Consider the following 15,126-nt stretch of genomic DNA (forward strand, 5'->3'; position numbering starts at 1 on the left):
TGCTCTCCTCCTCTTTCTCATCAGTTTAGTGGGTTGGCATCAAACTGTGTGGGCTTATCAAACACTTTGGTGTATCTGGGCTTGATTGTCACAGAGGACTGGTGAGTGAACCAGTGGCGGTACTGTAAGCAGCTGTTGTCGAGTCTATGTGACTGTCTATTGATGGACTGGAGTAAAGCATGCACTCACTAATCCACAACTGCCAAGCACGCCCCTTAGGATTCATGCCTGGGCACAGGCTGCTACTTCCTGGTGGTAGTCTGTGGTCATTCTCTAAGATCCTAGTTGCTGCAAGGCTCACTGGGAGGTGAAAGAGTTAAACAGTTCTTCATCCCTTAGATACTTAGGAGGGGCACCCATCTCTCCCATACCCCCCACTCTCTAGTAGAGTCACTATTTCAGATGTTTCAGCTTGCTTCCATACTCACCAGATCTTATCCTTCAGGATCAGATGGATGCAAGGAGGAGCGTACCATCCAAGTATGGCAATCTCAAATAGATAATTAGGATTAGGAAAGTGGCAACTGGTGGTTCCCAGAACCCAAAGAACCACTGTAAGCTGGACCTTAGAGAAGACTGCGCTTTACCCAGCTCTCCATAAGGACCATGAGGATGCCTCAGATCTCTGGGTATCAGATGAGCTCTGACCTTGTCCCGAACAGTCCCCCAAACATCTACATTTCCTCTTTCCCCAGCATTGCATTGTTCTGAGATAAGGAATTATCGTGGCGTAAGGACAGGGTGGGAGAGGGAGGAGGCTCCTCTTCCTCTTCGTGGGGCCTGATTTGCTTTTACTGCTGACAGAGGCAGGAGACGTCAGACTTCAGATGCCACTGAAGTAGGGACGGAGTGGCCCTCCAATATAATACATGTTTCCCAGAAGGCATCTTGTCAGAGATGATAAACAAATAGTGCCCACTCAGGACAGATAATGCACTCCCAGAGATGCTCCAATCAAGACAACAAGGACAGTGGGTAGGCTCTGCTTGCCTGGGGCTAACATGGTCTAAAGCTGTTCCCACTACTTCTGTCTCCCAGAACAAATGCCCCTCAGAGGTTCTCTTTACAACCCTGAGAAAGCTTATTTGACTTTTTGTGGGAGCCCGTTCTCGGGTTCCTCATGGCTTTACCCAGCAGGTTCGCATAGAGGATGATTAGACCACGGGCCTAAGTGCAGGTGTCTGAGATGGTCTGCACTTGGCTGTGCTGGGGGAGGAGGTCTTTTGCTCCACCCCTTGGCATCTCTATAAAAACCCTGGGGCAGAGACAGGCGGGGCCGTTGGAAAAGGTTCCAGGCCCTCTCGAGGCTATCCTTTATTTTCTATCTGTTTATCTCCGAGATAGTCTCTGCAATAAATCCTTCTATCTAATATTTCCTGCTGCTCGCACTCAAGAAAACTCTGGGGAACTGTGGGGGTGGTTGGGTAAACGCCCCACAGAATGGCGCCATGAACAGGGACTAAAGAAAAAAAAGGGACTAAAGAAAAAACGGGGGACTAAAGACAAATGAACAGGGACTAAAGACAAAGTAATAGGGACTAAAGATAAAGGAAAATAATAGTTTTATTACAGAGTTTTTGGCGAAAGTGCTGAGTCAGCCCTGCCAGTGGATAAGGCATGCTGGTGTTATGGAAAATATATATTTTTTATATATATTGAGAGGCAGGGGTTTTATCCTCGAGAGAAAAGGAAAGCGGACTGGAAGGATGTCCGATGCTGCAGCGAAATTCTCTTCTGTCAAAATTTTCTATCTTGTATCCCTTTCTCAATTTCTATCTGTGAAAAATAAGTATAAGGCATAGGGTAGTAATATAGTATAGGAAAAACTTAGAAGTGTAAGATTGTGTAGGAAAAAATAAGGCAACTAGACAGAAAAACTCTTCCATTTTCTAACTTTGCGGGCTATGAACGCAAACTGGGGGAAAAAAATCTTTGGGCTTTACGGGTAGTAAAAAAGTTCTTTGAGTTTATGGGGAAGAAAAAGTTTCCTATGGAAGCTTTTGACCTGGGGACAGCTGAAATGCTAAGTCCAAGCGGCAGGAGAAAGTGATTTCTCCCTGAGGCAAAAATGGGGGTGTAAAAAGCCAAAGTTTAAAGTTGGGAAGTTTTGGGAAAAGCTGGTCTTTCTCTTGGGGGGAAAAATTCTTTCTCTTAAACTAAAAGCTTTTTCTTGGAAAATTTGGGGGGAAAAACTCTCTAAAAAGCCTTCATCTTAAACGCTCTCAAACTTAAAAACTAAAGCCTTTCAGAACTTTCTCAAAAGGGCAAAAATTAGAATCACCTGAAGATATTAGTATGGGGACCACCTGTGATTAGCTCAAAGGGAAAACAACAAACCTCTTAAGACAGCAAAACCTAAGTTCTTTCAAGCTTTAAAAATCTTCCCTGCAATGCAGGAGGCAGGGACAAGTTCCTAAAAACCTCTTCTAAGCTCTGTCTCTTCAAGCCAGGAAAAGACAGTGGGTCAGAGTACCCTGAGGGAAATGCTTGGAAGACTGTGGGTAAAGAGCTACAGAGAGCCCAATAGGGCCGGAAACTTTACCTGAGAAAAGCAAAAAAGCCAAGCTTTTCAGTTACAGCCAAGCTGAGGCATCAAGGGTTTTGCTTGAGCGTTTCAGAATGAAAACGTGCTCCTAATCGTCCTAATGAAAAGATCCCCTGAAGCAATGCAAACTGTTAGCATCGTATCCTCACTTCTGACCAAAAACCCAGAGGCAACTGGCCAGCGTCTCTAAGTTGGGGTGCATTTCGGGGATACTAGGGTTCCTGCAGTTGTAAACTTCCTGGAGCACAGAGCTGAGGCAGGAAGGTGCAGGACCCAGGGGAAGATTACTAATGAACAAACAAAACTAAAGCCAGTGGGAACGGCACAGTTGTCTGCTTTCCTACAAGTCCCAGGTTGATAGGTCCACAGCTGCAAAAAGGAAATCTGAGAAAAAGCTTTCCTATCAGAGTAAGGACCTTTCTGGGAAAACAGTAAAGCTAAACTGTGTCTGAAGCAGTTGTGCTGCTGAGTCAGAATGCTGTCTGGGGAAAGAGCCCAAGCCAGGGCAGAACAGAACTATCCAGGAGTAAAGCTTTCTTTTCTATCAGAGAAAGCATCTTTTTGAGAAAAGCTTTGCTTCAACTGACTCCCTGAGATGAGGGAGTGTAGCCCGAAGGGGTGATTGCCTCTGGCATAAGCTCTGTCCTTGAGCACCCAGACAAGCAAACACAACCCACTGGGGGACTGGGCCAGGTGAAGGCCTGAGGGAAAAAACACCTGTCCTAATGGGAGTTTAGAGATGGCAAAAGCCTCCCTTGTTAGATTTTCAGTCTGTATGCAAACCACACAGACCCCAAAAACAAAAGGACAAAAAGCCCCTACCTTCAGGAGCAGGGAAAGCCGCCACTGTAGTGTCGGAAACTCTTTCTGGGGTAGCAGGATAAACAGATCGAACTGGGAACTGTCTGGGAGAAAGACTCTGAAGACACAGAAGGGACATAATCCTCCCCAGAAAAATGCATGACCTGAAAAAGCTGCTAGAATTTGAGGCAGATTCTGGGGGAGAAAAAAAAAAAAGCCCCTACCTCCAAAGGCAGCTAGCTAGCAGAGGTACAGAGCCACAGACAGATACCTGAAGCTCTGCATCTGGGGAAGGAATAAGCAAAATGAGATAGATTCGTGGGAGAAAATCTCTCTGAAAGAGCTATGGAAAAGCTGTTGTAAATGATCTTGTTTTTCACTGACTGGCTAAGACAAACACAAGCCCCGAGAAAAGTTGCTATCAGAAATTGCCCACCTCAATGCGCGCTAACGAGGCAGGTGCAGTTCTGATTTGGGGGCCAGTGTCAAATGAAGGAGAGACACCTGTTGAAGCCAGCTGAGGAGAGAATAGAACTCTCCCAATGTCCCATAATTGAAAATGTAAAATGCTTGTTCAAATCTCCTGTCGCAAAAGCAAAAAACTTTGTTCAAACCTCCCAGGCAAGAATTTGTAAGCAAGTCTGGTAAAAGAACCAGTTGACTCTCAGACCCAAAAAGAACTATGGGAAATGACTGATATAAAGGAAATGATATAAAGAACTGATATAAGGGACTGATATTATGGACTGATATAGGGGAAATGCATTCTGGGAAAGGTAGTTTTTCCGCTAAAGATGGCGACATTGCCCTGAAACACTTTTTGTCAGCTTGAAAATACGTTCCTGGTAAACTTAAAATACAGCTTTTAAAAGAATAAGGAGGTAAATCGTCTAAAAGTTTAAGTGTCAGTTCCAATGAAAAATTGAAAGGATACGGAACTAGGTGCTTCGCGGTTTGGGGCTCCGTTGGTAAAATGCCTTATTTACCCTAATAGCTGTGCAAAGTTTTTACGGTAGTTGGATGACAAAAAGCTACCTATAAGAGCAAACAAGCCACTTTAAAATCCTTAAAACAAGAGAAAGCAGTTTATACACTGAACGTTGTCTTAGATATAAAGAAACATGTTGAAATTTAAGAAGTTCTTTGCCTTGAATGAACAGCCTGCAATGAGTGATTCCTTTGTAAATCTAATAGGGATACAAGGAAACAGGCATTCAAAAAGAAATGACTGCTTTATAGACTTGAACAAACCAGAAAATCTAGCTGTCTTACAAAAGAGTTGCTTCACCTGAAAGTTCCTTATAAAAAATCAATGCTAAATATTACAGCTGTTAATAACATCAGGAGTTAAAGCTAATGAAGAGAAAATACTAAATACAGTTCGGAGCTGTGCCACTTATGGCTTTACTAGCTCCTTTAGAAAAATACTTTATATCACCTAATAGCTGTGCAGTATTTGGCAAAGAGCTTTACAGCAGCTAAATATGGTAATTTCATCCTCAGCACGAAGTGAAGTTTTTCCGTAGAACAAACCAAAAGTACTGCTGTAATAGAAACGTTTGTCTGAATTGAAGCACTTAGGGGAACTACTATGAATTTGGGTGAAGGGACAGCCTCTAGTTAAAAACCGTTTACCGCTGACAGTGCATCTCTGCCGGTCGGAATGGCTGAGAGAACTGGCAACTTTGGAGTGTGGCGTCATCCTGGGAAGGTTACAGTTCCCTAGCAACTATCACAATTCTATAACAACACTCACTAAATTCCCAGTGCTTTATAGCAAAGCTGACTATAAACTCCAAACTTCAGAAATGATGTACGTACTTCCTGTCTAGTTAAGAGAATCTTTCTAATAGAGATAGTGATAATTAAGAGTAAGAAGTATAAAAAGATGAAAATAAGATATGTGAGTTTGTAAAAATTCTTGTTAGATCTGTGTTAAGAAATCTCTAGGTGTTTGCTAAGTTAAATATATGCTAATGGTAGCCCTATATAAGTTTGTAAGATAGATCTATAGAGTTACTTTAAGAATATATATAAGCTTGCAAGAAGTATCTAAGGTAGTCTTAAGACATATAGTAATAAGCTTGTAAGAAGTAAAGATGCTAGTTGTAAATGTAAGTTTAAATAAGAAATAAGATAATAAGTACATAAGAAGTAATAAGAAATATATTTGCGCCGGGCGGTGGTGGCGCACGCCTTTAATCCCAGCACTCGGGAGGCAGAGCCAGGCAGATCTCTGTGAGTTCGAGGCCAGCCTGGGCTACCAAGTGAGTTCCAGGACAGGCGCAAAGCTACACAGAGAAACCCTGTCTCGAAAAACCAAAAAAAAAAAGAAATATATTTGCTAAAGTACTTCTATAGTTCCCTTAAAGACTATAAATAAGTAGATGTTAATGTTATATGTGAATTTGTAAAAAAGTGTAAATGTTAAATATAAATCTATTCTTGATGTATATGGTGAAATAACCAGAGACACAGAAGGTTAGTGTCCCAGTAGACTGCAAAGTAGGCAGTCTGAATGGTTTCAAAAGCTCCAGAAGCCGCTAAGAAGCTAAGAATGGCGGACGCCAGAACCAGCACAAGGCATCCGAAGCTGAGATCCGTGGAAAATCGACGCAACACAGAAAAACCTGAGCTAACATCAAAAACGATGCGGTTTAGAATATTACTGTAACTAAAAAGGTCTCTGGCTTGAGAATAAAAGTTCAGAGACGCCTGTTTGAACAAAAATTGTTAACTGCAAAAAGTTTTGGTTGAAAAACGTCTCTTCATATTTTGAAGTAAAAGCCTAATACCAGAATTTATTTCTTGTTTGAACTTTTTGAACTTAAAATGAGATAAAACTACAAAAAGATTTTGGTTATGGATTTCTTCATATTTGGAAGGCTCGTACCAGAATTTATCATTTGAATTTTGGGACTTAAGAAATGAAATGAACAGTAGCGATTTCATTACAATGGGACAATTTTGAGTTTATAGCAATGACCTAGGAACTGTTTTCTGGAATTGGGTTAAAAATGGAACTGTTTAAATGAAGAAATTTATTTCTACCTAGAATCAAGATGCAGTTTTGTGTATGCATATATGCTTTATTAATTGGTGATTCATGAATTGTTTTGTGGAACTGTTTATGTAAAAATGAAATTACTTACAGGACTGGTTTTGTGTTACAAATGAAACTGTTTAAACGGAAAAGTTTGGGTTTTCTAACTAGGTTTGAGATTTTGTTTAAAAAATTATAAAGAAAAGGAGGAGTTATGAGGTTGAATTATGTTTGCAGAAATTATGTTTAACCTATTGATATTAATGCACCCTGGTTTTGTGGAGTTAAGGAAATATTTAAGTTTGATGTGAATACATTGAAGTTTTTCCTATGTTCTGTTAGCAAGAAAATTCAAATGATTGAGTTAAAGTTGTAAGACGGAGAAAATTGTTAACTATATTTAGCACCATATATGCTAATTCAAATAGTTCTGATAAGAGTTTGCTTTGAGTTATAAGATTGAGAGAATTTTGACTATGTATAGCAATATTTATGTTAACCTGTTAATGGTAATGATGAAGCTAAGGGATTCTTTAAGTTTATAGTCGCCTTAAGAATTTTTGGTTTAGAAAGGGCTTGAGGCAGCTAAGACTGCTGTAGTCACCTTGGACCTAATTCAAAAGAGAAATGCCATCTTTATCATCCTCTACTCCCATACTGGGAGGTGTAACAGCTATGGAGATTGCTGTAAGCCACTAATAGTTATTTTTTTATATATTAAGAAAGGGGGACCTGTGGGAGCCCGTTCTCGGGTTCCTCATGGCTTTACCCAGCAGGTTCGCATAGAGGATGATTAGACCACGGGCCTAAGTGCAGGTGTCAGGGATGGTCTGCACTTGGCTGTGCTGGGGGAGGAGGTCTTTTGCTCCACCCCTTGGCGTCTTTATAAAAACCCTGGGGCAGAGACAGTCGGGGCCCGTTTGGAATAGGTTCCAGGCCCTCTCGAGGCTATTCTTTATTTTCTATGTGTTTATCTCCGCGATATTCTCCGCAATAAATCCTTCTATCTAATATTTCCTGCTGCTCGCACTCAAGAAAACTCTGGGGAACTGTGGGGGTGGTTGGGTAAATGCCCCACAACTTTTAACCTTCTTACAAATTATACCTTTGGGACTGGAGAGATGGCTCAGATTAAAAGGGCTTGCTGCTCATGTGGAGAAGCAAAGTTCTATTCCCAGCACCCACACTGGGCAGCTGAACAACTTCCTGTAACTCCTGCTCAGGGCATCTGTCACTCTCTTCTGGGCTCCGAGGGCATCTGCATTCAAATGCACATACCCACACACAGACACATATACATAATTAAAAATAAATCTTTCTAAGAAGAAAAGCAAATGAAATAAACAAAGCATACTCTTTGGACAATGTTGGAAAGTGGTTTCCTGGACTGGAGAGATGGCTCAGCAGTTAAGAGCACTGACTGCTCTTCCAGAGGACCCCCAGGTTCAATTTCCAGCACCCACACGGCAGCTCACAACTGTCTGTAACTCCAGTTCTAGGAGATCTGACACCTTCACATAGACACAGATGAAAAGGAGACACCAGTGTACATAAAATAAAAATAAATAGATAAATAAAATAAATTTGAGAAACCCACACTGGTCCTATGAGGTGTGTTTTATTCTCTTGAAGCATCTTTCTGCTTTTAATAAATCTAACTTTGCTTTATGTTTAGCTCACCTTGAAATTCATTTCTCTACTGAAGCCCAGTTCTACCTGGGTGGAGGTCTCTGAAAAGAACTGCAGGTGTCATGTGGAGTTGTGTCCCTGTTAGTGACTTGGGAGAAGAACTGGCAGAATTATCACAGTACATTATTGAATAGTATTCAAGGCCTCCCCTCAGAGGACATGGCCACCTTTTCAGCCTATTCATTCTGAAACTGGATGCTGCTTTAGGGGGCAAAGAACTGTGACTTACCCTTCCTTGGGTGTGCATATCAAGAGCTGGGATTGTAGACATGCATCATCAACACATCCCTCCTTATTCACCACCTCCTTTTTAGACAGATGTTGTGAGGAATCTTAGATGATCTTTTAATAAAAAAAAAAAAAAACAGAGCCAGATATCAGGGTGAAAGCTGAAAGATCAGAGAAGCAGAACAGCCAGTCACTAGTTCTTACCTCTATGAAATTCTCAGCCTGAAGAGAATGAGTTCCTGTTTCCTCACACCTTATGTACCTTTCTCTGCCCTGCCATATTACTTCCTGGGATTAAAGACATGTGTGCTTCCCAAGCAAAGGCATGAGATCTCAAGTGATAGGATTAAAGGTGTGTGCCACCACTGCCTGACCTCTATGTCTAATCCAATGGCTGGCTCTGTCCTCTGATCTTCAGGCAAGTTTATTAGGGTACATAATATATCACCACAGACAGGTTCTCACTAGGCATTGCTGGCTGTCCTGGAACTCTCTATGTAGACCAGGCTGGCCTGGAATTCTATGTAGATCAAGCTAGCCTCAAACTCAGAGAAACCCAGCTGCCTTTGCCATCCAAATACTAGAATTAAAGGCATATGCCCCTGGGTTTAATCCCCTTTCTTTACAGAGGGCATGTACTAAACTGCACATTGTTGACCACACTTCTGTTTTCTTCCTTGGGAAACTGTTCTGTGGTTACATTCCTGCTGAGCTACTCTTGGCCTGGCTCCAGAGAGTAGCACCTAGCCCTAATCCATCCTTTCTTTAATGGACAACTTTTGTTTCTCTTATACCTTTTGTTTCTCTTATCACCCTATATAAATATTGTCTCAGAGCATCCCAAGGATCAAAGGCCTGTGCAAAACTTGGTTCAGGAAACCTGGAAAACCGGTGTACCTGAGAAATCAAGGAATTTGCACTTGGCATTTTATCTCTGCAAGCTCCTTTCAGGTTGCTTTGAAAGTATGGAAATTAACTGACTAAAGTGTAAATAGAGAGAAAATAAAAATGCCCTGGGTGAAGGGAAAGTGCTTCAGTCCACTGAGGCTGGATCCCCCTGCAGCCATGAAAGGCTAGATTAATTCTTTGTGGTTTTTTTTTTTTTTTTTTTTTTTTTTTTTGGTTTTTTCGAGACAGGGTTTCTCTGTGTAGCTTTGCGCCTTTTCCTGGAACTCACTTGGTAGCCCAGGCTGGCCTACGAACTCACAGAGATCCGCCTGGCTCTGCCTCCCGAGTGCTGGGATTAAAGGCGTGCGCCACCACCGCCCGGCTAGATTAATTCTTAAGCTGCCTCTGAGTCTTCTTTCCATGGATCTCTGGGAACCCACACACCCATGCCATGACAAACAGTGACAATTGGCACCCAACATGGGGCTCATGGCCTGAAGAAGGACAAAGGATCCACTGAAGGACAGAGGAGCCAGCCATCTTAAGAACTGGAGGGAAGCGCTCCTAGGGTAAGAGGACTCAAGGATCCGCAGGATCATGGTGAATTTAAACTCCCCATCTCAGAAGCAACAAAATGTACAGTTGCTAAAATGCTTGTTAAAAGAAAAAGCGGTAACTTCACAATTTTTAAAGAGAGAAATAGAATGGCTCTTAAGACGGGAAATAAATCAAGGAAAAAGACCTTTCTCAATAGAGAAAAGGGAAGGAAATAAAAAAAAGAAAAGAAAATCTTCCCAATAGAGAAGAGGGAAGGAAAGGGAATAAAAGAAAATTTCTCATTAGAAAAGGGAGAAAATTTTAATCAAGAAACAAGGATTTTCCAGTAAGAAAGGAAAAATACTAAAACTAGGCCTAAAGATTAAAGAGTCTCATAAAAGAAAAATAAAGGAAGCAAAAAAGCGTCTTCCCAGTAGAATAGATGAAGAAAAGGCTCTTTCTCATATCAAAAACTGAGGATAGCTAAAACTCGGAGTCTTTCTGCCTGACCACATGGAGCAGAGGCATCTGAGTTACAAAGAATCGACAGGCGGGTTCGCTGCTGCAACCTGAACAGCAACCCCAGAGCTTAGAATTTTGTTGTCTGTTTGTTTAACTTTGGTTTAAATGTTTTTTTTTATTTGTTTTTACTGCAGAGAGGGAATTACTCAATATTAAAGATCCCTTCGAGGGGAGTGTTTTCTGTTTTTCCCCAATGGTGGGAATAACTCATTATTAGTAGTCCTTTCACTGTTCTGTTTACAGTCTCCAAGTTCTTTACAGAGTGTGTCCTTTTGACTCCCACTCTTTGCTTTGTTTTTATGGCTCTCCAGCTTCTGCCCAAGCTGGCCTCAAACTCCCAGTTACCCCTTCCTTGTTCAGACTCCCAGATCGCTGACCTTGTGCCATCAGACCCAGTACCCTGAACTTAGGGAATCTGGTGTACTTCTCCCAAGTGTGTTCCCAACAGCCTTGATGTGGTTCCTCTGAGCCTCACTGTAAGATATAGAGCTCAGAGAGCTAACCTGTGCTAATGTGGTTTATCTATTTTCATATATAACTATTTCATAGAAACCTTTTGTTTCTCTTCTCTTTACTTTGAATAGCAACTTAGGAATTTTAATATCACTATGTGTCATCACTTTCTTGGGCTTTGGGAGTTATCATAGCAGTAGTCCTTGTGTCCTGAGCATGAGTCCTTAGGTCAGCAAATACGACTATATTTAGCATTATATTCCAGCTTGGTGCATAGTTTCCTTGGAGGGCTAAGATTGCAAATCAAAATATGTGTAGTCAAGAAAGAGAGCCGGGCGGTGGTGGCGCACGCCGTTAATCCCAGCACTCGGGAGGCAGAGGCAGGTGGATCTCTGAGTTTGAGGCCAGACTGGTCTGCAGAGTGAGATCCAGGACAGCCAGGGCTACACAGAGAAGCAATGTCTCAGAGAGAGAGAGAGAGACAGAGAGACAGAGACAGAGACAGACAGAGACAGAGAGAGACAGAGAGAGAGAATTATTGAGAATAGATCACTCATTCTAGAGTACTGACAAGGGAGGAGAGAGGAAGGGAAACATTTTTCAGATCATCAGAGGAAGAATTTGTTGTTTCATTGCTTTTGGGTTTTGTCTGTCTGTTTGCGTGGGAGCTCCACCTCAACCCCTGGCACTCGGGCATCCATATACCCAAAGAGTCTGGAATGTTCTGGTAGAAGATCTACCTCAACTCCCCTCCCCCATCTCTTTCCCCAAACCTGCCCCTTCAAAGCCCACCAAACACAGCTACTCCCCCAGAGAGGCTCAAGACCACTCGCACAGGGTATATAAGCTGCATCCCAGAAAACAGACAGGTGGTTTTCCAGTCTCTTGTCCTATCTCCTCTCTGGGGGGGATGGAGAATCACCCAGGAATGCTTTACCCATTAAACTGGGCTTTTTCTAATTCAGTCTGATTTGGTCTGATTTGGATTGCTGCATCAGTGGAGAGGCCTATTTGATAGAAATTCCCACCATGCCCCCACAGTCGGGCATGGTCGCGCATGCCCGGTGGGACACTTAGTCATCTCCGCCTAGTCATTTCTGCATCATACGTCCTGTGTGACCCATGCCCCATGGTTACGCGGTTACATAGTTGCGTGGACGTGACCGCGTGATCTCTGCGCATGGGCCTGTGTCCACAGGTGTGTCCTGGCCTTTCTAAGGTGGCACCATGTTTCCCCGGTCTTTCTCGCACGGTCTTTCCACAGCCCTGATCACATCTATCCCTTTCTCTTTGTCTTGATAAAACTCTTGTTAGTGGATTCGGTTGTGTGTCGTGACTTTTCCTTTGGAGCAAGAGCACCACAAAAAAACCAACACTTTTGGGGTACAAAAAAATTTATCATCTGGAGGTTTCACCAGGAGGGGTTGATTTTTTTCCCCTCCAGCCCGGGGCCATTGTACCCATTTTGAGAAACCTCCAGAGACCACCGAGGAGCCGCTTTCTGATGCAAGCACATAAGGGTCCTTTTATTGAGGTTCAACCCCAGGTGCACAGCACAGCAGATGGAAGGAAATGTGGTGGCCATGAGCCCAGGTGTAGAGGGTTTTTCATAGGGAAAAACCACAAGCTGGGAATTGGCAACTTGGGATTGGGTAGAAGGGATATGATTTTTTTGAAACTATTAGTCTAGACTTTGGGCACAAAACCACATTTGAAACCATTGGGTTGGACTTTTGGCGGGGAACCACAACCCACTGAACAGGATTATCTGGACTGCTCAGCAGGATTATCTAGATATCTTCAAGGACCATACTGCAGACAGGATGTCTGCAGGAGGATACTGCTCTATATACGTTTGAGTTGTCATGGCACATTCCTGAGGTCCTTCCTGGAACTGAGTACAGCAAGTAGTCTGAGATGGTGGCCCTTTCCCTAAGATGGAGCCTGTAAAGTCAAGTCTAGACCTTCACAGCTATATGGTGGGAAAACACCCCTCTCCCCCACACCTGCTCTCCGACAGACTAAGATCTGCTTTCAAGTGGTTAAGTTGTCCTTTCCAAGTCATTGCCTAGGAGGCCCAGGGCCTCTTCAATTTTCGGGGTGTCCAACCAAAGATGCAGCCACGCCAGGTCCTCCTCCATGTTCCAGAGCAAAGGGCTGCTTTCGTTTCATGGGACCCCTTCTCCAGAAGAAGGGAATTTTCCACGCACACCCATTTTTTGACACAAGACCTACCACAGTGGATACATTACGCTAGGCTTCGGGTCCTCAGCATAGACTTGAGAAATGGGCACTTGCCATTCAAAGTCAGATCCCCAAATGCCCCTGTGGGGTCTCTTACAAAATCTATTCAAATTGGGTCTATCTGATACCATCTGTCCTGAACGTTTGATTTCTCTGAGCACTAAGGCCTGGCCACTGTACGCTAAATGTTACAATTTTTCCATCCTCTGAGATCTTGAAAATTTTTGTCGGCTTGGAGATAATTAGACAGAACTGCCCTATGTCCACGGTTTTGGGGTTGTGCATTCCTGCCCTCCCTACAGAGGCCAGTGTCGCACAGCACTGGTCTTGTTGGCTAGGGTCATGGCGCCTCCAGGTTCTCGCCTATCTGGGAACTGGGACCCTGAAAATTATGCCCTGACCTTGGCACCTGAGACACTGGCCCCTCTTCCACTTCCTCAGAACTCTACTTACCCAGCCCCCTCCTGTGGGGTCACATGTTCCATTCAGTGGCCAACACTTCTCTATCCACCCCTCTCCTTCTTCCCCCTCCAGGATAAATTCCTCCTCCTTACCTGCCTTCCTGTTCTCCCCTCCCCTGCACTGATCCCCCAGTGCCTCAACCTACATTCAGGTCCTCTTCTACACACTGGTCTAATGCCCACGAATTTCCCCCAGTTGCTTCCTCCCCAGCAGTAGCCATGGTCCTGGTCACCCATTTCATTTCCCAGTCAGCGTCAGATATTATAAAGAATTTTAAAAAGGCTGAGGAGGATCCCTAAATTCCCCTACAGGAATTGGTGAAAATGGTTTTTGAAGTTTTTAATGCTCGAGAATGACAGCCGAGTCAACCCGACAGACAAGGCTGCAATAGAATATGCTCCAAGCCCAAGCCTTAGCAGCTGCCCTGAGGCCACCAGAACCCCACAAGGGGTACAAGGGAAGTCAGCCACGAGGCTCCATCCCGCCAGAGCTCAGCCCAACTGAAATGCAGCCAGCTGCTGACAGCCTGGGCACTGGAAATCGGAATGCCCCTGTTCGGGGTTGTCCTCTATGCCATGCCACAGAAGTCCAGCCTCAACAACATTGCTGAGACTCTTCTGGCCTTTGAACTCCTAAGCCTGGCGAAGGACTCACGCAGCCTAGACTTGGTGACTCCCATCGTCCTCTCCGAGCCTAGAGTAACGCTGCAGGTAGCGGGTAAAACCATTGACTTTCTTTTGGACACGGGAGCTACCTATTCTGTTTTGACATCTCACTCAGGTCCTACAGTTCCCTCACCAACTTCTGTCACGGGGGTGGACGGGACCCCTTCCTTCCCACTTAAGACTCTGACACTTCCCTGCATTCTTGCAGGGTGATTTTTCTCACACTCTTTTCTGGTCGTACCTGCTCACCCTGCACCTCTGCTTGGTGTGATATTCTCAGCTGCTTTGGGGCCACACTCACCTTGGCCCCCACACTCTCCTGAGTATTTCACAGGTCTATTCACAGGGGCCCTCCAGGTATGTCAGCCTCTGCACCAGCTTCCAGGACACCAACCAGGTGAAGATTGGCAGTGTCATGGAGCTCCTAAAGAAATCTCTCAACATCTCCTGGAAGCTCCACATTCCCTATCGCCCACAATCCTCAGGAAAGGTTGAGAAGGCCAATGGACTCATCAAACAACAGCTCACCAAACTCTCCAATGAACTCGGGTTATCTTGGCCCTCCCTTCTCCCCATTGCCCTTACCTGCCTCCGGGCCCTGCTCCAACACCCACAGACCCAACTGCCCCTGAGCCTGCCCCACTCTCCCGAGGGGACAGAGTACTCCTCAAACAGCTAGCTCCTAAGTCTCTCGAGCCCTGATGGACAGGATCTTATACTGTGATCCTCACCACCAAGCTCCTGGGACATCCATGCTGGAACCATTTTTCCAGCCTCAAGTGGGCACCTATTCAGGATACATGGTCTGTCCAGCAGCTGGGACCCTCCACTCTCCAGTTTTCCAAGATGTCCCAATGAAGGGCCTATCTGCTCTTCTGCTCTATGCATACATCTTTGCAGTACAACTACGACAGATGTTAATGATCTATTTTTTTCCTAGAAACTTGCCTTCTTTGCTTCCTCAAGAGACAGATGCCTGAGGTCTCCAGGATGACAACCGGATGCTCCTCCATTCATACCTCCTGCTGAATGTGAGCCCACCAACTCCT

The sequence above is a fragment of the Peromyscus californicus genome, unplaced genomic scaffold (genome assembly GCF_007827085.1).
Source record: "Peromyscus californicus insignis strain IS unplaced genomic scaffold, ASM782708v3 Scaffold_6__1_contigs__length_162567912, whole genome shotgun sequence".
In the NCBI taxonomy this organism is placed as follows: Eukaryota; Metazoa; Chordata; class Mammalia; order Rodentia; family Cricetidae; genus Peromyscus; species Peromyscus californicus.